General features: G+C 35.2%; 1 protein-coding gene across 1 annotated transcript in view; it reads left to right on the forward strand.

The window, feature by feature from the left end:
* The window catches only part of LOC137032643 (uncharacterized), a 33,184-nt gene that overhangs the window by 4,487 nt on the left and 3,923 nt on the right, over window positions 1-24,774 (forward strand). The window lies entirely within an intron of this gene.

Consider the following 24,774-nt stretch of genomic DNA (forward strand, 5'->3'; position numbering starts at 1 on the left):
GGCTGATAACAGAATATTTCCTCAATTGTAACATTAAAACAAGCATTTTCTGTAAAGCTGCTTTGAAACAACATGTAGTGTGAAACATTTTCAACTTGAGTTGTAAAAGCTTGAATTGAAAACTGTTCCTCTTGATCTGTGTGTGTTTGTGGTGTCTGCTGTTGTGCTGTTTGTGCTTTTAAACTTCTGCTTGAATTTGCAGTTTTTGGGGTTTTTTTGAAGATGATGTGTAAAACGTTTAACCACATTTGTACATTTCTTTACAAAATCTTTGTCACTCTAGAATATTAATATTCTTTAAGAACAGTAAATTGAATCTGTTGAAATTAGGATGAACTTTTTGGCATTGAGTTAAATGAAAATAAAACTATTTGAAATTAATTTGATTTTTAAAGTTTATTTAATATAATTTTCATTTTAATTAATAGAAAGTGTACATTAATAAAATCTAAACATGGAATTTCTAAATAGTTATCAAATGATACAATTATTTTTCAGTCCAGCTGTAACTCGTTTCCTCCTGCAGATGTCGCTAATAATCAGGAAAGTGTCTGTATTTGACACTCATTTGTTAAAGGTGCTCTAAGTGATCCTGGGTGGCATAGGCGCCGATTTATGCCGGTGGGTGCCCACCTTTTTTTTTTTTTTTTTTTTTAAATATGTTATAGTTTCATTCTTACAGCTACATTACAATATAAGTATCGTACTACTATTATAGACAAATCCAACATACAGATACAATGTGTTCGTGCTGCCCATTGGTCTCGTGGTACAGTTTTCGATAATCGGTCTTTGTCAGGTGACGTCACACTCGTGAAAACCGAAGTGCATTATGGGTGTCGCCGCCATTTGTGAGGTATCCAAACAATCTCTGTATCAGTGCAGAGTTGTTTCTTCTTTGGCTTCTTTTCATTGTAAAAATGGCACACTTTTGTTGTGTGAAAAGCTGCAATAATATGTCCCACAATAGAAAATGTCAAAAACTTTACTACGAGATTAGATTTAGTCGGTTTCCTACTTGAAAAAAGGCTGTACGGAGAGTATGTAGAGGCAGTAACAGAGGCACCGGATCGCATGGGTTGCCGCGGTGAGACGCAAAACATCACTTTCGTCAAGATATCTCCATTCACGTATGCTTGCTCTCTAACGTGCATTTTCACAAAGGTGAGTTAGAGATTTCTGTTTTCTAAAGTAGCAAACGTTATAGCAACGCATTGTTTTGGATTGTATGTGCTATGAAACAATAGTCAATTTAAACTGAATCCCTTGAATATGTCTAAAAAAATTTTTATTATTCTTAATTTTGCCAAGGCATTTTTATTTGATATACTTAAGGTACGACATTTTTGCTCTATCCATATGCTGATTCTAATTTTCTGACTACTTTTTACAGCTGTGGTCTTATGTTATGTAGCTAAAAACCTTCTGATTTCATTGCAGATCAGCCTGCTTAAAGATTATGGAGACTGACCCAACTGGACACCATCCCTCCTTACATTAAGGCCACATCAGCATTAAACACAGGCTGTGTCTCAATCAGCTCCCTAGTTCAGTAGTTAGGGCACTGATCAGGAGAGCTCAGAGCTGATTGAGATGCACACACAGACACTAAGTAAGGAAAAACAATGCAGTCAGCTACTTGGGTAAAGTTGGTTTTATATTTGCACATTCAGACTTCTGATAAATTCAGACTTTCCAATAAATATGCAATAAATTAACGTTTGCGAATTTTAAGCAGCGACATGATATTGACAACCGACAATTGTCAACTTACAACATTTTTCACAGTCGATCAAAATAGGCAAGTATTGTTTAATGGCATATTTACTTGTGAATGTCCAATGTAGTGTGATTAACAAGGCTATTGAATACGGATGTCCGAATGTGCGAATATAAAACCAACTTTACCCAAGTCAGTCAGCTGACACTATGGTCCATCAGGCTGGAGAAAGTTATCATCTTCACACTGAGAAGATGCAGGAGGCTGGAGGAGATGGTGATCTGCATGTGCAGAAGTAAACCGACTTGATATGTACAGGATGTCTGATGTTTGTTTTGGAGATGATGATGTTAATGTACTTTACGTGTCTGCCAAACCTGGGAACCTTTATGGCGTTATTACAATTTTTTTTTTTTTTTTTTTTTTTTGGTGCCTCTGATTCCAGACGCAACAAATACAAATTTCAAATGCTTCTGTGAACCTTAATGTACCTCAGATTTGATCTGCCTGCATAACACTTCTCATGTTTCCCCTGAGACAGTATACAGAACATTCAATGAAACTGTTGTTTCATATGTGTCATATCTATATGCAAACCTGAAGCTTTCAGCTGTATGGGCAGACAGATGATTTGCACAGAAATATGTCTCCTTTGTTTAAATACAGAGTAGCAGAGATTATTGACTGTTTTGAGATTTTCACAGAGAAACCATCCAATCTGACAGCGCATGTTTGAATCTTTTCTAGAATTGTAGTGTAAAAATGTACTTATGCTTTATCCAGTCTTGCATGAACAATAAAGCATGCATAATTAAATTTTTCATGCTGATTTGTAGTTCACAGGTATATGCACTTATAGTATTAACAGGATAATTACTAATATACACAATCTGTAAACCAGGGGCCGTATTCACAAAACATTTTATCTTACCACTAAGAGTTCTCCTAAATAGCAGTAAAAGTTCTTAGCTAAGAGTTTTCTCTGAAAACCTATTCACAAACCTGCTGAGACCAACTTGAAGTCTTAAGCTAAGAGTAAGGGCGGAGTTGACCTTGTTGCTATGGACTATACACACAGTGATTGGCTGATGGGGGAGGAGTCAGTGATTTAATCACAGAAATATTGTAGAATGAAGTGTCATGTTTCCTTATTAAAATACAGGTTTAAAAATATTTTTGCCCTATTCAAAATAAAATGTTGCCATATTGTTGCCATAAAGGTTATATAGGCTAAGTGTCACTAATTAAACTAGTATATACAGTCACAAAAAAAAAAAAAAAAAAAAAAAATATATATATATATATATATATATATATATATATACATATATATATATATATATATATATATATGTGTGTGTGTGTGTGTGTGTGTGTGTGTGTATGTGTGTGTGTGTGTTTTTTTTACTCTATTTGATTATTTGTAAGTGTGAACTAATGAAAACCATGGCACAGGTAATCAGAAAATCTTTATTTATTTGTTAAAGATTTTTTTTGGCGTCTCATTGTAGATTCAAATCTATAAATCAAAATGTATTTGTCACGATCACCGTCAGTTCCTGTCACTTCCTGGACTACATTCCCCATAATCCTCTCTGCCAATCACCTGCACTCACTCCACCAATCACTACACTAATCACCACACCCAGCTGCCATGCATTACCTGGACTATAAAAGACTCACACACTCATCACCTGATCACGAAGTCTTGTTGTCACTTGTGTCACATTTCTGAGTGTTTCCTTGTATCCTGTTTGCCTGTCTGTGATTGATTTTGCCTGATTCCTGTTTTATGACCCATTGCTGCCTGCCTCGATCCTTGCCTGTACCCTGACTACGACTCTGCCTGTTCCTTATTGCTCCTGTTTGTTCCTGTTTGACCCTGCCTGAACGACCACGCTCACTTCTAATAAAACGCTGCAGTTGGATCTTACTCTGAGTCCTGCCTTCGTTACAGTATTGCATTTATGAAGAAAAGGTTCAGCACCCAAGGCTCTGTCACTATTTCCTCAATGGTGTTCAGTGTCTTTGGGTGGATTAGGACTGTTTGTGATTTGGTCTTACCCACGTAGAAGGCAACGTTCTCAGGACCTTACGCAACATTCCCTAAAAGTTCTCAAAAGGTGATACAATTTCTGAACCTTTACAGAACATTCGGGACGTTCCTAAAACGTCTTCTTTTGGTAATGAAAGTGCTGCAGTTCAAGGTTCCTTATATGACTTTAGGGGGACATTCCAATTTGGTTATTTTATGGTCAAAAAAAGAACGTTACAAAGAGGACATTTGGGAAGTTATCAGAACGTCCTATAGTAATAGTACCCTCAACATTCCCAGAACGTCCTGAATGTTCCCTGAAGGTCCACCAAATAACGTTCCCCAAACCTTAAAAGAACTCCACATAGTGAAAAATGTTACGATCCCAGAACATTCTCAGAACGTCCACTGCTATTAAGAACGTTGTCTAGTAACGTTCCCAGTATGTTTAGAGATGGTCACGATGTGGAGTTCTTTTAAGGTTTGGGAAATGTTATTTGGTGGATCTTCAGGGAACATTCAGGACGTTCTGAGAATGTTTAGGGGACTATCACTATAGGACGTTCTGTTAACTTCCCAAATGTTCTCTTTGTAACGTTCTTATGTGACCATAAAATAAACCAAATTGGAAGGTCCCCCTAAAATTATGTAATGAACCTTGAACTGCAGCACTTTCATTACCAAAAGAGGACGTTTTATGTCACACATGTTCTGTTAAATTTCAGAATTTTCGTCACTTTTTGACAAAGTTGCACAAGAACTTCGCCTTCTGTGTGTGTGTTTTATAGAAAATAATAAAGTTTGAAGTCACCGTTATAGAGGAGAGCATTTGCTTTAGATGGGCTATGGATTTTTGCTTTTTAATAGTTAGATTTTCTTTGGCTGCTTTTACTGTGTTTTCAAAACACGTTTGTTACAGCAAAAGATGCAGGAGAAAGTCTGATCAGGTGAATTTGCTTGTTTAGTGCTGATGATTCACTGGTCTTCTCCAGAGTCTAAACTATGAGTGTGTTAAATGTCAGTTTTGCATCAACATTTTTTTCTATCCTTTTTTTTTATGTTTTTTTTTTTATACAGAGTTTGAGCAGTGTCTTTTAGACTCACACAGACATTATGAATCAGCATATGATCCTCAACAATGGTGACACAAAAAAAATATGTCTACATAAAAGAAAACACAATATTCAAAGATCAGTGAAAAAGGTCACTGTATGATGATCAAATCAACAACAAGGACTAAGCATCCAAACCCAACTGATAATATTTATTTTCTCACAATTTTTTATAGTAACAAATGCTTTAGAAAAACACAGTTACAACAATTGGAGAAAAAATTAAGTCAAACTGTCAAGGGTCAGGAGCCCAACTAAAGCAAGCGCTTACCTCCGTAACGGTGATATCTATAAATTTTGATAAAACATCAACACCTCATTTAGAAGATTTGTATAAAAGAAACAAAGTCAGAGTGGTTTGTAATAAGTGAAGATGCAGATATCTAGAGAGATCTGGGGCCGTATTCACAAAACATCTAACAGCTAAACAGCTAAAAGTAGCTCCTAAATTGCCGATGATTCAGTCCTAATTTTAGGACTCCAAAATTTTGGCTCTAAGAGTATTTCACAAAGCATTTTAGTGCTAAAACTAGCTCCTAAATCTGTGAAACGTTAGGAGTAGTCAAGATGACTCCTAAGTCACTAAGACCAAATCACAAATAGTCCTAATCCACCCAAAGACACTAAACACCATTGAGACAATAGCGACAGAGCCTTGGGTGCTTAACCTTTTCTTCATAAATGCAATAAAATGCAATGCAATAAAAAAAAAAAATTGATTTATAGATTTGAATCTATGATGAGATGCCAAAAATTAATCTTTAACAAATAAATAAATATTGCCTGATTACCTGTGGCAGTGGTTTTCATGGGTTCACACTTACAAATAATTTAATAGATAAAAAAAAAAAAAAAAAAAATATTATATATATATATCGTCTGTGTATCTGTGCTGATTAGAAAGACCGTTTGAATGTGTTTCTCCCAAACTTTGTTTATAAAACATAATTTGTCACTTGAATTCTGCATTCTCTTGAGATGCAGACAGCCAAGAGGTGGACAATTAACTGTATAGTTTAATTAGTGACACTTAGCCTACGTTTTAAAACCTTTATGGCAAAAATATGTCAACATTTTATTTTGACTGTGGGAACATTTTTATTAAAAAAACATTTATTTGAATAGGGCAACATTTGTATTTAAAAGCTTTATTTTAATAAGGAAACATGACACCTCATTCTACAATATTTCTGTGATTAAATCACTGACTCCTCCCCATCAGCCAATCAATGTGTGTTTACTCTATAGCAACAAGGTCAACCCCGCTCTTACTCTTAGCTTAAGATTTCAGTCTATTCCTTAGTAAAAGTTTGTCTCAGCAGCTTTGTGAATAGGTTTTAAGAGAAAACTCTTAGCTAAGAACTTTTACTGCTATTTAGGAGGACTCTTAGTGCTAAGATAAAACATTCAACATCCTCTCCTTCTGCTTTCCTGTTTCTGCAAACAATTGCAAAGATTTCAGATGACGGCAACTTTGGATCAACACTCAAATCTTTCATATACAGTGGTGTGAAAAAGTGCTTGTCCCCTTCCTGAATTTTTATTTTTTTGCATGTTTGTCACACTTTAATGTTTCAGATCATCAAACAAATTTAAATATGAATCAAAGATAACACAAGTAAACACAATATGCAGTTTTTAAATGAAGGTTTTCATTATAAAGGGAAAACAAAATCCAAACCCACATGGCCTTGTGTTAAAACATAACTATGGTTTATCACACCTGAGTTCAGTTTCTCTAGCCACACCCAGGCCTGATTACTGCCACACCTGTTTACAATCAAGAAATCACTTAAATAGGACCTGCCTGACAAGGCAGATCCAAAAGAAATTCAAGAACAAATGAGAAAGAAAGTAATTGAGATATATCAGTCTGGAAAAGGTTATAAAGCCATTTCTAAAGCTTTGGGACTCCAGCGAACCACAGTGAGAGCCATTATCCACAAATGGTGAAAACATGGAACAGTGGTGAACCTTCCCAGGAGTGGCCGGCTGACCAAAATTACCCCAAGAGTGCAGCAACGACTCATTCAAGAGGTCACAAAAGACCCCACAACAACATCCAAAGAACTGCAGGCCTCACTTGCCTCAGTTAAGGTCAGTGTCCATGACTCCACCATAAGAAATAGACTGGACAAAAATGGCCTTCATGGCAGAGTTCCAAGACGAAAACCACTGCTGAGCAAAAAGAACAAAAGCTCGTCTCAGTTTTGCCAATAAACATCTTGATGATCCCCAAGACATTTGGTAAAATACTCTGTGGACTGACAAGACAAAAGTTCCATTACGTCTGGCGTAAAAGTAACACAGCATTTCAGAAAAAGAACATCATACCAACAGTGAAATATGGTGGTGGTAGTGTGATGGTCTGGGGCTGTTTTGCTGCTTCAGGACATGGAAGACTTGCTGTGATAAATGGAACCATGAATTCTGCTGTCTACCAAAAAATCCTGAAGGACAATGTCCGGCCATCTCAATCTAAAGCGAACTTGGGTTCTGCAGCATGACAATGATCCAAAACACCCCAGCAAGCCCATCTCTGAATGGCTGAAGAAAAACAAAATGAAGACTTCGGAGTGGCCTAGTCAAAGTCCTGACCTCAATCCTATAGAGATGCTGTGGCATGACCTTAGAAACGCGGTTCATGCTCAAAAACCCTCCAATGTGGCTGAATTACAACAATTCTGCAAAGTCGAGTGGGCCAAAATTCTTCCACAGCGCCTTTAACAGACTCATTGCAAGTTCTTGATTGCAGTTGTTGCTGCTAAGGGTGGCCCAACCAGTTATTAGGTTTAGGGGGCAAGCACTTTTTCACACAGGGCCATGTGGGTTTGGATTTTGTTTTCCCTTCATAACGACCCTTTAAAAACTGCATGTTGTGTTTACTTGTGTTATCTTTGATTAATATTTAAATTTGTTTGATGAGAAGCATTAAAGTGTGACAAACATGCAAAAAAAAAAAAAAATCAGGAGCACTTTTTCACACCACTGTATTATCCTATAATATTTTAATATTAACCTTTTATTGTATTCGTTTAAGAGCACAACTTGTAATTTCTGCCTAACATGTACACCGTGTCTGCTTCACTGAAAACATGAAGTTAACTAACGAACATGTATTATATTATAGCTGTATATTACTGCCATATGGATATTACTGTGACACACTCATCTCTGGCTGAGAACAGAATATTTCCTCAGTTGTAACATTAAAATGGGCATTTTCTGTAAATCTGCTTTGAAATTTTTCAAAACTGTTCCTCTTGATCTGTGCGTGTTTGTGGTGTCTGCTGTTTTGCTATTCGTGCTTTAAATGCTGCTTGCATTAGCAGTTTTTTCTTTTTTTTTTTTGCTGATGATGTTTAACATGTTTAGGTGTTTTTAGTGGGTGATAAGGACGAGCAAAAGAGAGCACAGAGGTTAGTAAAAGAAAACGTTAAAGACAGGAAAGAGAATTATAAGTTAAAAATGGAATTAAAATTACAACAAAAGAATGTGAGAGAGGTTCTGGAAAGATCTAAATATGATGTCCAGATGTGGAAATAAAATAAGGGGATATATTGCCCCTGGTGGTCAGATGTGGGTGAATTAATTTATTTTTTAATAGATTTGATGGTGGGTCAGATGCTTTTGAACAGTCCTCACTAGGTAGAATACCACAGAGTTCTTCATCACATTCACCTCCAGCTCTAAGCTCTTCCTTTGTGCCCATTTGTGAGTATGTTCCTGGTTTTTCTATGTCAGTTGAACAAGTAGTGGGTTAAGGAGAATTAAGATGAAGAAATCTCCAGGTTCTGATGGTATTAATCTTAGAGTACTTAAGGCCTGTGCTGATCAGATCTGTGGGGTGGTTCATTATATTTTTAATTTGAGTTTGCATCTAGAAAGGATACCTGTTTTATGGAGCACATCATGTGTAGTACCTGTACTTAAGTTAAAGGGTTAGTTCACCCAAAAATGAAAATAGTGTCATTTATTACTCACCCTCATGCCGTTCCACACCCATAAGACCTTCGTTCATCTTCGGAATGCAAATTAAGATATTTTTGTTGAAATCCGATGACTCAGTGAGGCCTGCATAGGGAGCAATGACATTTCCTCTCTCAAGATCCATAAATGTACTAAAAACATATTTAAATCAGTTCATGTGAGTACAGTGGTACAGAGTACAGACTGAGATCCTTTGGTGTATGTCATGACATTTAAGACCTTCTATATGACTCCATATTCTCTTCTGTGATTATTACTCTGTCACGTGTTGAGGAGGGGGACTGTTGGAAAAGGAGAAGAATAAGTTAAACAAACTTAAAAAGAAGGTGTTACCCACTTTAGAGGAGATAGTGCAGGATAAAATAATTGGGAAATTGTCTTTTATGATGAATCGTGATGGTCATCCTCTTCATGAAAGCTCTTGTGAGTACTTATAGTTGAAGATTAATTCATCCCCGTTGTTATAAGGAGCGTTTTAGGAAGTCTTTTTTTACCAACCGCTATTAGATTATGCAACCAGTGTTATACAAGATCATTGAGTGTATATTTTAGGACTACTTGGTTGTATATAATCATAATGCTTTGTGAAACTGATACAGGAGGAAAAGTGTTGCTGTTGTTGTGAAAGTTGTTTGTTTTTCTATTTTTTCTATTGTTGTGCTGCTGTGACATATAAATTTCCCCTAGAGGATTAATAAAGTTCATCATCATCATCATCATCATCATCATCATCATCTTTATCATGTTTAGCCACATTCATGCATTTCTTTACAAAATCTTTGCCACTAGAATATTAATATTCATTAAGAACAGTAAATTGAGTTTGTGTTGCACTGAGTTAAATGAAAATAACTATTAAATAACTATTTGAAATTAAACTTTTTGCAGTTAAAAAAATGCAAGCTTGTTTGATTTTTAAAAAAAACGTTTATTTAATATAATTTTCATTTTAATAAACAGAAAGTGCACATTAATCAAATTTAAACATGGAATTTCTAAATACTTATTAAATAATACAATTAATTTTAGTAAATGGGTCCAGCTGTAACTCTTGTTTCCTCCTGCAGATGTCGCTAATAATCAGGAAAGTGTGTATTTGACACTCATTAGTTAAACACATAGGTTAAACATTATAGACTTATATTATTACAGTACAGTGACCGGGAGGGGACATGGTCGGTTCACCAGTTTTGTCGTGGCCTCGAGATCATATGGTGAGGGAACAATATTTTTCTCATGGCCACGAGTTGAATGTGTAAACAAACAACCTGCGCAACCTGGAATTATCAGAAATGGATAAGATTATAATAATATTTATTTTTAATTAAGAAGCGCGATATTAACATAATGACATATTAACATATTGCGGCCTATTATGTTATCTGCAATGTTTCAAACAGCATTCGAATGAATTTTATCTATAAATATTAAAAGAATAGGCCTGTGCCTTGTACATTTTTAATCTCATCCAACAGTATTTAATTTTTTTTATATTATTATTAGTTACATTTAGCCATTTATTATAAATATTTGCTTTATTTTCCCTTTCATTTCCCTTAGCCTATCTTTTTATCTCTGTAGGCTACCTTATGTTACTTAAAGTTGGTATTTTGTAAATACTGTAAATGCCCGATCATGCCAATACATTTTTGAATTTCTGTTGACAGTAGCTTACATGAGCGTCTGTTTTCACTTGTAGCCCCTCCTGCCTGTGACAGCATTCGAAAACTTCAAAAAATTGTTTTCATTCTAATAATGGTTCAATACACTTTTTCGTAATGCAGCTAGATAAAAAGTTAATAAATTAAAAATAATTAAACTTAGAAAAGCAGGTTGTGCTGAAATGAGTGCAGCTGTAGTTGTAGTTTCCTCCTGCAGGTGTCGCTCTCTATGAGCTCTGAGCAGCTCCAGAACTCAACGCGTCTCATGACTCTCAGGTCCAGTAAACAGAAGATTGAGTCCAGGGGGGCCAAGATGGCGGCTGTGTAGGTGGTAGTGTGTTTTTGCTCTTCAGGGAATTAAAGGTGAAGTGGTGATGTAACCTATTATTTAGACTGGTGATAACACTAAAATTAAGTGAAAACGTACATAACTTTGCCTTACATCTTTATGCATGGGAAAAAGAGGCAAAAAGAAAGTTAAACAACTTTGGCTTGACAACATGTCTTCCAACGCCTCTGACACAACTGACCAGTTTGAGGATTCAGCATCAGCCTCGAGTAGCTCGGGATTGAAACCTCAGAAAGATACAGAATCACAGTGGTTTGACACATGTCCGAATTTTGACAATGAGGTTGTTATTGCTTCCCTTTCGGATACTCCTCAGAAACCGGCTGCAAAGAAAACTAAACGCGCTGAATCTTGTGGAACTGGGAATGAGGATGTACTGGCGGCTATCCGTGAGCTTGCTTCAAAACACGACAAAACTTTCCAAAAGATTTCAGCGATTGAAACTACCACTGAGGCAACCTCTAAACAAATCAAGAGTCTGACAGCGACGGTGCAACAGCTTATCTTGGATGTCGGCGTTCATAAAGAGGCTCTTGATCATCTGGAATCTGAGGTCCGCACTCTGAGAGAGGAAAACAAAACACTGAAAGCAAGTGTACAGGAGTGCAGACGTTACGGTTGGAGATGGTTCCTAAAACTGCACGGTGTCGCGGAAAAAGACAACGAAGATGTTCGAAATGTGGTTCTCAACGTCTTGGAGAAAGTTGCTCCTGGAGTCGGAGACGGGCTCCAGGACAGTGTTGACGTCATTCATCGTCTGGGTCCGAAGAGGGCGGATGGAAAGGCCAGATCGATCATAATTCTTTTCTCGCAGCGCCGCATGCGTGACATTATTTGGGGTTCCGCAAAAGGCTGCAAGTTTCTAATTGACAATAAACTGCGACTCTCTGAACCTCTATCTCCTGACGATAGAGCAGTGCGAGACAAGCTGTGGCCTCTCGTGAAGCAAGCAAGGGAGGAGGGCAAAAAAGCTACCTTTCGTAATTCCTTTGCTCTGATTGATGGTAAACAATTCTTCTATTCGGATGTTATGTAAACTAAGCTGCTGCTTGCACTTAACTTCTCTCGTGCAAAAGATGTAAATTGACGAATAATATAACTGAAAAAGAAAAAAAAAAATATAAATCTGCACCTTTTTTTTTTCTATAATTGACAATTACTATTATTTTATTTGCTTATCACCTCAATAATGATGTGCTTATGGGTTATCATCCACCTCTCCCTTTTCATTTAGATTAAGTCTAGAGAAGGTAATTTTTTGTTTATTTCTATTCAGTTTGTTCGGAGTTCTTGTTATGCAGTATGTTTAAATCCTTGTCGGTTGTTTCTTTAAATGTTCGAGGTTTGCGTGACAATTTGAAAAGAAAAGCGATTTTTTTGTTCTGTAAATGAAGTTTAGCTGATATTGTTTTTCTTCAAGAAGTCCATTCAGAGGAATCCGATGTTAAATTTTGGAGGACGCAATGGGGGAATTCAATCTTCTTTAGCCATGGTAGTAGGCAATCGGCTGGAACTGCCATTATGTTGCATAGGTTTAAGGGGAACGTATTGGAAACTTTGTGCTCTGATGAAGGCAGATGGGTCTGTTCTGTAGTTAAACAAGAAAACGCCACCTTTATAGCTTGCTGCGTATACGGACACAACTCTCATTCATCCAATAGGGTAATGTTCTCTCATCTAATGGATAAACTTAAAAAGTTACACAAAAAATATAATAATGCTTATTTTATTTTGGGAGGAGATTTTAATGAGTGTATGGACAATCACCTGGATAGATTTCCCCCTAGATTTGATAACAGGATGAATAATGATTTAATTTTTTCCCTGTGCTCCGATCTCTCCCTTACTGATGCATGGCGGTTCTTCAATCCTTCCAATATAGAATTTACTTGGTCCAACAGAAATTTGTCTCTTAGATCCAGGATTGACTTTTTTCTAATTTCATCTTCTATCCTTATGTAAAAGAAATTTCTCACGTCACTGCCCCTCTGTCAGATCATAACTTAGTTACAATAAAATTGAGTGAAATTAATGACAATCCGAGACTGAGAGGCTATTGGAAGCTTAATAATGTTTTGTTAAAAGACAAAAAATTTAATGATAGTATCATCAATCTTACCAATGAACTATTTACAGGACTAAGCAGGGATTATAAAAAAAATTGGGAGTTCTTTAAATATAAAGCTAGATACATTGCAGTTAAAAGAAGTAAAGAGCTTAAAGTTATTAAAAATCAAATTGATTCAGAGTTGATAAACAGAATTAATATATTGCTAGCTAAAGATAATATCACAGAAGAAGAGAATTTGGAAATTAAAGAATTAAATCTGGAGTTTGACAAAGCATACTTAGAGTTGGCTAAAGGTGCATACATAAGGTCTCGAGCAAAATGGCTCGAGGAGGGGGAAAAGAATTCAAGTTATTTTTTTGCCCTGGAAAAAAGAAACGGTCAGAGAAAAACTCTTTCAACACTAAATATTGATGGAGTTACCTCTAAAGATCCTAAAAAAATTTCAGAATTTGTTACCAAATTTTATAGCAATCTTTATACCTCTAATTTCAATTATGACATTTGTGAAAAATTTATTGATATAATTAAACCCCGTATTAAAGTTATTGAGTGCGAGTATAGTCAAATTTGTGATGCAAATTTATCAATAGATGAAATTAAGCAAGCTCTGCATTCAATGAAAAAAGGCAAATCCCCTGGTATTGACGGGCTTTCAGTAGAATTTTACCTCCATTTTTGGGAGTTTATTAAATTACCTTTATTTCACATGTATCAGGAATGCATCAGTCAGGGAGATATGACTGCTACTATGAAACAAGGAGTTATCTCCCCAATACCCAAATCCAGCAAGGACCCCTTAGTAATCGATAATTGGCGGCCTATTACTCTATTAACATTAGATTATAAAATATTAGCCTCTGTCTATGCTAAAAGATTAAGTTCTGGTCTGGATTTTATTATTTCAGAGTCCCAATCGGGCTTCATGAAAGGCCGTCATATATCTAATAACATAAGATTAGTATTAGATCTGCTAGACTATTCAGATTTAATTAATTCAGATGGTCTTATACTCTTTCTTGACTTTCATAAAGCTTTCGACTCCATAGAACACAAATTTCTTTTTCGTACTCTAGAATTATTTGGATTTGGTAAATCATTTATAAATACTGTAACCATGTTTTATAAAGGTATTAACAGTTCAGTGATTATTAACTTCGACACATCCAAAAGGTTTGACATCCAGAGAGGAGTCCGACAGGGCTGTCCGATCTCCCCGTTTTTATTTCTTATAGCCACAGAATTACTTTGTCTGAGAATTAACCAAAATGAAAATTTGAAAGGAATTTCTATATTTGACAGGGAGATCAAAATTGCACAGCTAGCCGATGACACCACACTATTTTTGAAAGACAAACGACAGTTACCTAATGCCCTGGAACTGGTGGAACAATTTTCATGCGCCTCTGGTCTAAAGCTCAATATCTCGAAATGTGAGATTATTTCAATTCATGATATAGATGATACATTTTTAGAAGGTATCCCAGTTAAAAATAGTGTAAAATATTTAGGCATTCATATCACTAAAAGCCCAGTTACCAGACATCATTCAAATTTTTCTGATAAAATGATAAAAACTAAAAATATCTTTAACATTTGGCTTCAGAGAGATCTTTCGTTATATGGTAGAGTTCTTTTATCTAAGGTGGAAGGGCTCTCTCGCTTTGTATACCCTGCTCTCTCTCTGTTTATTAATGATAAAACAATAAGGGAAATTAACAAAATATTTTTGGATTTCATTTGGAAAAATAGACCCCACAAATTAAAAAAAGAAGTACTTTCTAATGCTAGAAGTGAAGGTGGCCTCGACTTTCTGGACTTTGCAGATACTGTAAACACCCTTAAAGTAAACTGGCTGAAAAGATGCCTTGTGAACCCAGTGTCATTATGGTTTTTCATTCCAAATAATATTTTCAACAAACTTGGTGGTCTGTCTTTCCTATTGAAGTGTAACTTTTTGCCTGCCAAATTACCCATTTCCTTATCTAACTTTCATCAACAATGCCTTCTTTCATGGAAATTGTGTTTTGTCCATAACTTTTCCCCGCACAAAGTTCTCCTTTGGAATAATACTGATATAACTGTTAGAAATAAGTCTCTCTTCTTTCCTAGGTGGTATAACAATAACTTTAATTGCATTCTATCTGTCTTTGACGATTCTGGTAATATTCTAACTTATGTGCAATTTATGAATCTTCATAACTTTCCAGTCCCATTTAAAGAATATAACACCTTGGTAAAAGCTATCCCAGCAGGCTTAACCCAATTAATTAAATGTCACCTTAAATTCAGTAAAAGCAACAGTGTTTCTCCAGCTTTACGCTTGGACGGCATTGATCTTTTAGATTGTAAATGCAACAACAGACATATTCGTACAATCTTTCAGATGAAGAGAAAGATTACGCCAAGGGGTAAATTCTATTGGGATTCCCTTGTAACAAGTGTAAATTGGAGAAAAGCCTGGCTTTTGCCAAGCAAATTTTGTATATCGAACAAAGTTAAAGAAATTCATTATAAAATCCTTCATAAAATCTATCCTGTTAACTCATCTATCTCTAAATATTCTGATATTGATGAAACTTGCTCCTTCTGTGGTTTTGTCGAAGAAACAGTTGGCCATTTATTTTATGATTGTAATTTAACCAATATATTTTGGGCTAATTTAAGTTCCTATATTTTTACCCATGCAAATGTAACCCATACCTTCACCCTTAAAGAAATAATTTTTAACTATGAAAACCCAAAGCTGCTATCCTTTGAATATGTTGTTAACTTTTTTATCTTGTATGCAAAATTCTTCATTCACAAACAAAAATGGCTTAAATCTCACCTAAGCGTTCCTCTTTTTCTTGCTGAATTTAACTCCTTTATTTTATCCCTCAGACTTATAAATAACAAAAAAAGTGCAAAATTTTTGATGCATTATGATGATTTATTTAAAGATGTGTTTTAACCTAATTATTGTGCTTTTCTTTTCTTTATTATCTCATATTGATGTATGCAAACTCAGGATATTTGTTTTCTGTTCTTTTAATGTATAATTATCCATTGTAACAGACGCAACCACGCTTTGTTTCCCTGATCCTGTATGTATGTTCGAATTTTGCAATAAAAAAAAAAAAAAAAAAAAAAAAGAAGATTGAGTCCAGACGGTCCAGACGGGCTGAAGGTCAGAATCATCTCTTCATTCTCTCTCTACAGACATGAAACCGGGTGTGTCTCATACGTCCTGAAAAGTGAAGCCGCGGGCTCTTTGATCGCCCCCTGGTGGCTGGATGCAGTACAAGTCATAAACCCGCCCTCTCAATGCAAACTAATGGCACTTGTCAAAATAACAAAAAAATAATTACACATACAATAAAATTTTCTGAAAGATGGTTTTGGTCATTTAAGGTAGTTGTTATCATGCTTATATATATTCAATAGTTCATTTTTGTGATCAGTTTGATTTTTGCAAGCAATTTGGTGCTATAGAAACGGGGCGTGTCGTCACGATTTACAGTTGATTGACAGCTTCTCTGAGGACTGTCGGAGCTTTGAGGGGAGATTGAAGATGAATAAATAACTATTATTTTTCGATTTCTGTGTTATTTCTCACTGACAAAAGTTGTTGTTCAGCAGTAAACTGTCCTAACCGACCTACAGATCTGACGGATCACTGAGTTTTTTTCGGTCACGTTAAATGTGGGCTTTATAAGCTAAATGTTATTAGCCAAGATAACACGGCTAATGTTAGCCATGACGGAAAAAGCAGGTGATCATAATCTGGCAGTTACTAATTATCTTTATGGGTATAAAATAATAATTATCAGGGCAAAACTAATCCTACTGTAGTTAATTAAAGAGCACTGTCTAACGTTACAGCAATCGATCTGCTGTAGAGTTAGTTCAGCTTTACAGAGGTTTCAAAAATTGCTCTAGAAACAATATTTTTTTACAAGTATAATTTTAATTTGTGTATAATTTATTTATTTAAAATACATCAATTACGATATGTTGTTTTGACCTAGTTATGAGTAATTTAGTTTAAAACTGAACAATGTGATCGCCCATCATCGTCCGTTTTACCCTATGGTTTTACCTTCAGTTCATTACAATGGAAGGAAGCGGCGTCGTCGTCCATCTTTTTTTACAGTCTATGCATGAAACACTAAAACATCATCACACACTCACTCAACGAGAGGAAGATCACAAACAGCTTCTGGAACAGTCACATGTAAGACTATTTTTTTTTTATCAAAGAGGAAAATCTCTGAATTTGAAAAGTAGTTTGCGTAATTAGTAATTTTACCTCATTTACATCCGACATTTTCGACTGCACACTTCAGCACAGGGGTCTCAAACTCAAATCGTTTCTGTGATTGACACCTCATAGGAGGGCCATATTAACATTCAAGCGCAAGACAGCGCAACATTTCAGAAAATTTACTTTTCTTTGCATTATTTCTCATTTACTTCAAATTTCATTAGGCCTACTAAAATATTTTTATACTTATACTATAAATATTTTATTTACCATACTAAATGTAAACAGCAGTGTCTCTCTCATTGTTACAGAGTGTAATATAATTATATAATACTATTACTAATATAATTCTACTAATTTACTAATATAATACTAATATAATACTATTATAGTCTGGTGAAACTTCTCACATCCAACAAGGTGCATGGAATAAAAAAATTAGTAATTTAGGAACAAAACCAGCAACACTTGTGGCGTGGAGGGGTCAGAAATAAACAAAAAACTATCAACTTGATTTTGCCAAAAAATAAAAATCTTTCATTGTTACATACATTATTAGTTTTTAACATTTAGTGGAAGTATTTTCCCTTACTTTGTTAGCTTAAATAACATAAAAAATCTTGCACTGAACAACACTGTACAGAACAAATACAATCCCTGAAAGCATTTGTACACTCTTCTGTTTCTTGACAAACACCTGCAGCGCTTCTGCTCAAACAGCTGACACACATTTGTCCAAGATGCTGCTTGAGCATCGTTAACGTTTAATGGCTGCATCGGACGCGTTTCGGTGGTTTTAAATCGACGCTTGTGACTTAAAGTCGAGTGCTTTTACTGTAATTTAGGCAAGCGCGCTCATAATAGAAGAAGCGACGCAGATGAGAGCGCGGCTCATGGTTGCATAGCAACAACAGATGCCACTGGAGCGAAAGCGCTTTGGAAAGAAGGAGAATGCGGCGCGGCCGCTTATGTGACGCGATATGTGAATGCCGACTTTTTCTTTGCATATCAGACAGGTAGCAACTCGAGAATAATAATAATTTAGCGGGCCAGATTATGTTTTATTTTTGAGATCAATTGCGGGCCGGGTGGAGGGGGAGGGCGGGCCGTAAATGGCCCGCGGGCCGGCAGTTTGAGACCACTGCTTTAGCATATTGACACCAAACCTTTTATGTGTTATTGCACCTCACACTGACCACACCTTAACCTAATTTGATAACAGCGCCACCTATTGGTCAAATTGAGATGACTGGGGGAAAATGTCCCAATCAACCTGAGTTCACCCCTATATTATTACAGTGTTTATTTTTTGAAGTTTATTTGAAAGTTTTCAAACTGCACTGCAGAACTTTATGCTCTCTATCACTATTTGTGTCAAACATTAAATTTGTATGTCAGGTGTGGAGTAGTTTGAAGTCAGTTGTGCTTCTTCTCTCTTCTGAAAGGATGAATCTGAGGGTTTGTGGATCATCATGGTTACTGATGATCACTGTCAGAGCGGATCTTTCATGTTATCAACACCGCTGACACTAAAAAAAGTGTTGGCCTATACCAGAAAAAATCATTTTTATGAAATGTACCTGAAATTGTGACTTCTTTTTACATATTTTTCTTAGTTTCACTGTCTTTTTTAATGTAGGTCTAGTTGTAATGCAAACTAACATCATCTGCCTTCCCCCATATAAGGGAACTTCCTCTTTTCTGGATCAGATATTTCACCATGAGGAGCTTCATGAGAGCCAGAACACAGACGGACTGAAGAACAGACACTCATGTCTCCATCTGAAGCTGCATCCACACTCTTCTGCTGGGATTGGGCTCTTCTGGAAACTGGACTTTAGAGAAATGATGCTCATCTTTGGACTGATGCTGCTGCTGCTGCAAACTGCTGCATGTGAGTCAACTTTCAGCTCAAACTGATCATGATGTTCAATCACATGAATCTCTGAGAGAAAAACACTGTAATATTAAGAGTGTTTCCAAAGTGTGCTATGTATTAGTGGAGTATTATAATATGTCAGATGGAAGATAAGATCAAACAGTCACAGTCTGTGTTAAAGACATGAAATCAAAATGAGAGTTTGTATAATTATATTCTGCATATGGTCTTCTTAGCCAAAGTATAACAGGTGATTTTGTTTTGCCATTCCAGAAAATACAAACAGCATTCACTGCAGTGGCGTAGGCAGAATTGTATTTTTGGCAGTGCACTTTCACATAGGGTCTTAATTTTCCTACATATTCCTTAAAAGCATTCTAACGGACTTATTATTTTGGTAATTTATATCAATTTGTCCTTTATTTTTATTGAAAATAAACCACAGTAGAACACACACAAAGTACAGACATACTAAACGGTGGTAAAGTTAGTTTAACGTTTGACATTCAGTTTCATACCATTAAACTTTTCTCCAATAAATATTTAATGTTTTTAGCCTGAACCAACTCGGATATACATAATTAAATGTCCTTTGCATAGGACAAGATTTAATTTAAAGAAATACGATATATATTAATTAACCATATAAATCAATTGAACAGTTTAACTGTGTGACATTATGGTATCAAACTACTCGTAAAATGTTCAGAAAAATGTCTATGCAACACTGTGAATCCTTTAAACTACAACACTGTTTGACCTAAAGATATCAAACCAACTGTAAATTACTCAGAATATTATTCCCTCTATTGCACAAAGCTTGTTTTTTCAGATTATTAATCTTAATATACAATACTGAACCCTTTAAATCCATTAAACTACAACACCGTTTGACCTAAAGATATCAAACCAACTGCAAAAAACATATCTGTACATTTGTAATTATGTCTATGGTGTACGGTCAATATTAATGAAAAATGTTTTCTTCTTTCTGTTGCACTACTTTTTCTTTCTTTTTTTACCTAAAAGTGTTTTTGTTTTTTTTTACCACCATGCACCATGTCTTTCATATACTGTTTCTTCTGAGATTCATCAAAAAAACTTGATTTAAATAGGTTAAATATTGTGCATTTTATGTATCAAAAGTGTACTCCCTAAAACAAGCTTTGTGCAATAGAGGGTATAATATTCTGAATAATTTACAGTTGGTTTGATGTCTTTAGGTCAGACGCTGTTGTACTTTAAAGGATTCAGTTTTGCATACATTTTAAGTTCATTATATATATTTTTTTATATATATATATATATATATATATATATATATATATATTTATTTTTTTTTATATATATATATAAATATATATATATATATATATATATTTATATATATATAAAAAATTATAAAAGTTTTGAAATGCTAATTCCACAAACAGAGCCTTGTGCTATAAAAGGGATATTTGTCTGAATATTTTACCCCAGGTGAATAAAGCACACTTCCATAATGTACTTAAAGTGCTCTATTTTCACACACTAATTATGTAGCCTATTTAATACACTAAAAATTCTTCTTTAGTACTTCTGAAGATAATCTTAAGAACATCTAAAACCACGCACACACTTAACGATTGTAAGGCCGATTATGAATGTAAATTGATACTTATGACTGATCACGCTCAAACGCGTCCAGTCAGAGCCAGTTGCGTTCAGTCTGCGATTACAGTCGGTGTTCAAATTCCATGTGTGAGTATATAAATCAGCTCCAATCGAAGGTTCAGTTCAGTCTTAGAATGTTTCAGCTAATCGTTAGGTGTGTCCTCGGCTTAAGTGTACTCAACTGTGCTATTTTGAGACACCATAAATATGAACTAAAATGTGCTTTTAACATACTATATCTGTATTAAAAAATATGAGCTTATTAGTTACTTGTAGCACAGTTGAGTATACTAATTAGATGTTCTTAAGATTATCTTAAGAAGTACTAAAGAAGAATTTTTAGTATATTGAGTACAAAATTAGTGTGTGAAAATAGAGCACTTTAAGTACATTACTTTTTTAACCTTGGGGCTAGGCCTATTAGTTTGATACCATACTGTTATAGTTAAATTGTTTAATTTATATATTTATAGGGCTCATTAGTATATATAGTTTTTCTTTAAATTAAGCCTTTTGCTTTGCAAAGGATGTTTGTTTATGAATATCTGAATTGGTTCGGGCCAAATGTCAAACGTCACAAGCACATTTGTAACTCTGTATGGAAACAGCATGTCTAATGTCACGATAGGTCCAAGCACTGTTACTAAATAATACTTCAACTATAAATTTACCGTAGAACAAAGCTGTGCAAAGAATCTCTTGTGTCTGTTCAATTACAAAACACAGATGTGAACTTTTATCATTTGTGAATTAAGTCATACAACATTGACAAACAACAGCAGCTAGAATATCTATCACCCGTCCACATACAAAATAACACAAAAAAGATTTTCAAAACAAAACGTCTTACCTGTTACAGAATGAGCCGGAGATGAAATTGAAAACCTGCAGGCTGACGGACAGCTTCTCTCAATGAGAATTTTTCAAAGTATTTTCATAGAATTTTGCTTAAACATCGCCGCTGTATTTCTAACATTTTCTGACACTCAGCTGTTATAACTGAATGGGTGAACACACACAAACTCACAGGGTTGAAATGCCCGAGACAGTCTGAATAACACCTAACACAGATGTCAATCAAACTCATCAAGCATTATCCAAAAACATGTTTTATTTATTTTAGGATTTGAGATGTTATAGTAATGTTTGTGATTATATTAAAATATAATCCAATACTTTAATAAATATAATATTTGTACAATAACTGGAACTTTCCTCTTCATTTAGTGTGTGTGGATCCTCCTTTGTATTTACTTTCTGCTATTCAGAAAGTATTGTAGATTTCTTACATTGGGTATCCCAAAGTGTGTTATTTTTATCTAAGGATGAAGGAGGACAGGGCCTTATAAATGTGCAAAGCAGAGTTGCAGCTTTTCGTATGCATTTTATTCACAGACTTTTATATGGATTACCTAATTCAAATTGGAAAGTTGTTGCTTGTGAGATCTTTAAGAGCTTGGGAGGCTTAGGTCTTGATAAGTCTCTTTTTTTAATGGATCCCCTGAAAATTGATACATCAGATGCACCAATTTTTTATCAGAACATTTTTAAAGTCTGGAATCTCTTTGATGTTACAAATTGACAAGATTCAAGATCACTTTTTTGGTTACTTCAAGAACCACTGATCCATGGAACCCGTTTTGAAAAAGTGGTGGACAGTTCTCATTTTCCTGCAAATACTGGACTTTTAATTAAAGCAGGTTGTACGACTTTGGGACATCTGGTAAATTTTGCAGGACCGGATTTTGAGAATATTGAGGGGACAGCAACAAAGTTGGGGTTTAAGTCTTTGAGGTTGGTTCGTCAAGAAGAAGAGTTGAGAAGCATTGTAGACTTTTGTCAAGGTCTATTAAAACCAAATGAAGAAGACCTTTTCCATTTGTTAATTTTGTCACCTAAAATGGTTGAGTGTGAAGGTCTTTTTTTGGAAAAGAAAGATATATGTTTTTGTGCTGATTCTTTAAATGTAAAAGATGTGTATAAAAATTGTGTGAAAGTTTTTAATAGAAAAGTTTTACATGATAGGAGTGATACACCATGGCGTACTGTCCTTGGTTTAAGTAGGGCTGATAGACCACAATGGAGAGCACTATATAAGCCACCGTTACCAAAGAGAGTGGGTGACATACAGTGGAGAATCTTACATGGGGTTATAGCTGTTAATGCTTTTGTTAATGTTTTGAACCCTGAGACTAGACCTGATTGTCCTTTTTGTCAATTTTTCATGCTTTTATGTATTGTGAAAGATTGAAACCATTATTTATTGTTCTGGAGTCTTTTTTTAAGTCTTTCAATGAAGTGTTTTCTATGCAAATGTTTATTTGTGGTTTTAAATATGTAAGGAGAAAGGCTTCTGAGTGTCAATTGTTTAATTTTGTTTTGGGACAATCAAAAATGGCAATTTATGTGAGCAGGAAGAATAAGATTGAAAATATGTCTGGACAAGATGTACTAATGGTTTTTTCCAATGTAATTAAATCTAGGGTAATTACAGATTTTAATTTTTTCAAGGCAATGAATGATTTGTCATCATTTGAAATGAAATGGTGTTGTAGGGAAGTATTGTGTTCTGTTTGTGAAGGGACATTAAGTTTTGGTATGTTTTTGCAGTAAAGGAAAATTTTATAATATTGTTTATAAATGATAGTATAAAGAGTTTTTTTGTATGTATAAATGTGCATGTTTTTTTTGGTAGAATGGTATAATGTAATTACTTCACTTTAATAAAAAGGTATTTTTAAATTCTAATTCTGTGTGTGTGTGTGTGTGTGTGTGTGTGTGTTTTGTTCTTCAGGTCTGGAGTCGTTCTGCAGGTTTAATCAGTCAGATCCCTGTTACGAAGCTCTGGGACACAAACTCAATCTGCTGATGGTGGACACTAGTATTTATCACCTGAAGATACAAAAGAGAATAAACAACAACCCAGATGATCTGCTTTGTAGAGTAAAGAATGACAAGATAAGGGAATGTGATCTTTTTAATAACAGAGCTGAAGTGACAGTCATTAATGGGATTCTGATAATAAACCGTGTGATCAGAGCAGATTCAGGGAATTACACTTTAAGACTCGAGAGCTCAGACGGCACAATAACATCTGCAGATCTTCAAGTGAATGTTGAAGGTACAGTAACTCTCATCAGACTCATTACAATCTCATGATCTCTAAAGATCTCACTCATGAAAATGATTCAGTTCAGGCTTTTTTTTGTCATGCAGCTCACAGGGGTGGGACGGTTCAGATTTCTCACGGTTCGGTTTGTATCACGGTTTTTGTGTCACGGTTTCGGTACAGTTCAGTATGTGCTATATTCAGTAAAAAAAATAGAACAATTTCCAAATAAAGATAAAGGAAATAAAAAAATAATCTAACCACAAGAAACAGCACAAATAAATATATGAGAGCTGAGATACAAAATAAACAATGCTTTACAGGCTTTTCGGGTAACGTTAGCTATCTAAAGGCAGGAACACACCAAGCTGACGGTCGATTGTCAGGCAGTTTTTGTTTGTTGGTCGACTACGTTTTGTCAGTGTGTTCCGCACCGTCGGCTGAAATTGGTCTTCGTCAGCTTTTTTTCGGCCAATTCCACATGTTGAATCAGCATAGGAGCTCGTCGGTCCGTCGGACCATCTAATCATTCTGATTGGCTGTTCAGCTACTGCTACTTGGCCGCCGGCTCTCGAGCGTCAGTTTTGTGTGTCAGGCCAACTTTGGACCCAGACACTGCCAACGTGAGCCAACCCCGCAGTCTGCTTTCGTCACCACTAGTTCGTCGGCTTGGTGTGTTCCTGCCATATCAGCTTTCAGGTACATAAATTGAATAAAGTAATCAAATTTAAAATAACACTGCATATAATCTTATTTGAATAGTTAAAGATGAAACATTGTTGAAGTTACAAAAGCTATTCAGTCGAGAGTGATTTCTTCGTCTTTTGTCGTTTGATGAACATTAAAGCACAGAGCAGGAATATTTAGACTGCTTTTCCTTTAAGACATAATTCAAAGATCCAGTACACTGATACTTACATGCTTTGTCTGTCTCGTTTTTCTCCTAAGACAT

Source organism: Chanodichthys erythropterus, chromosome 1 (genome assembly GCF_024489055.1).
Source record: "Chanodichthys erythropterus isolate Z2021 chromosome 1, ASM2448905v1, whole genome shotgun sequence".
Classification (NCBI taxonomy): Eukaryota; Metazoa; Chordata; class Actinopteri; order Cypriniformes; family Xenocyprididae; genus Chanodichthys; species Chanodichthys erythropterus.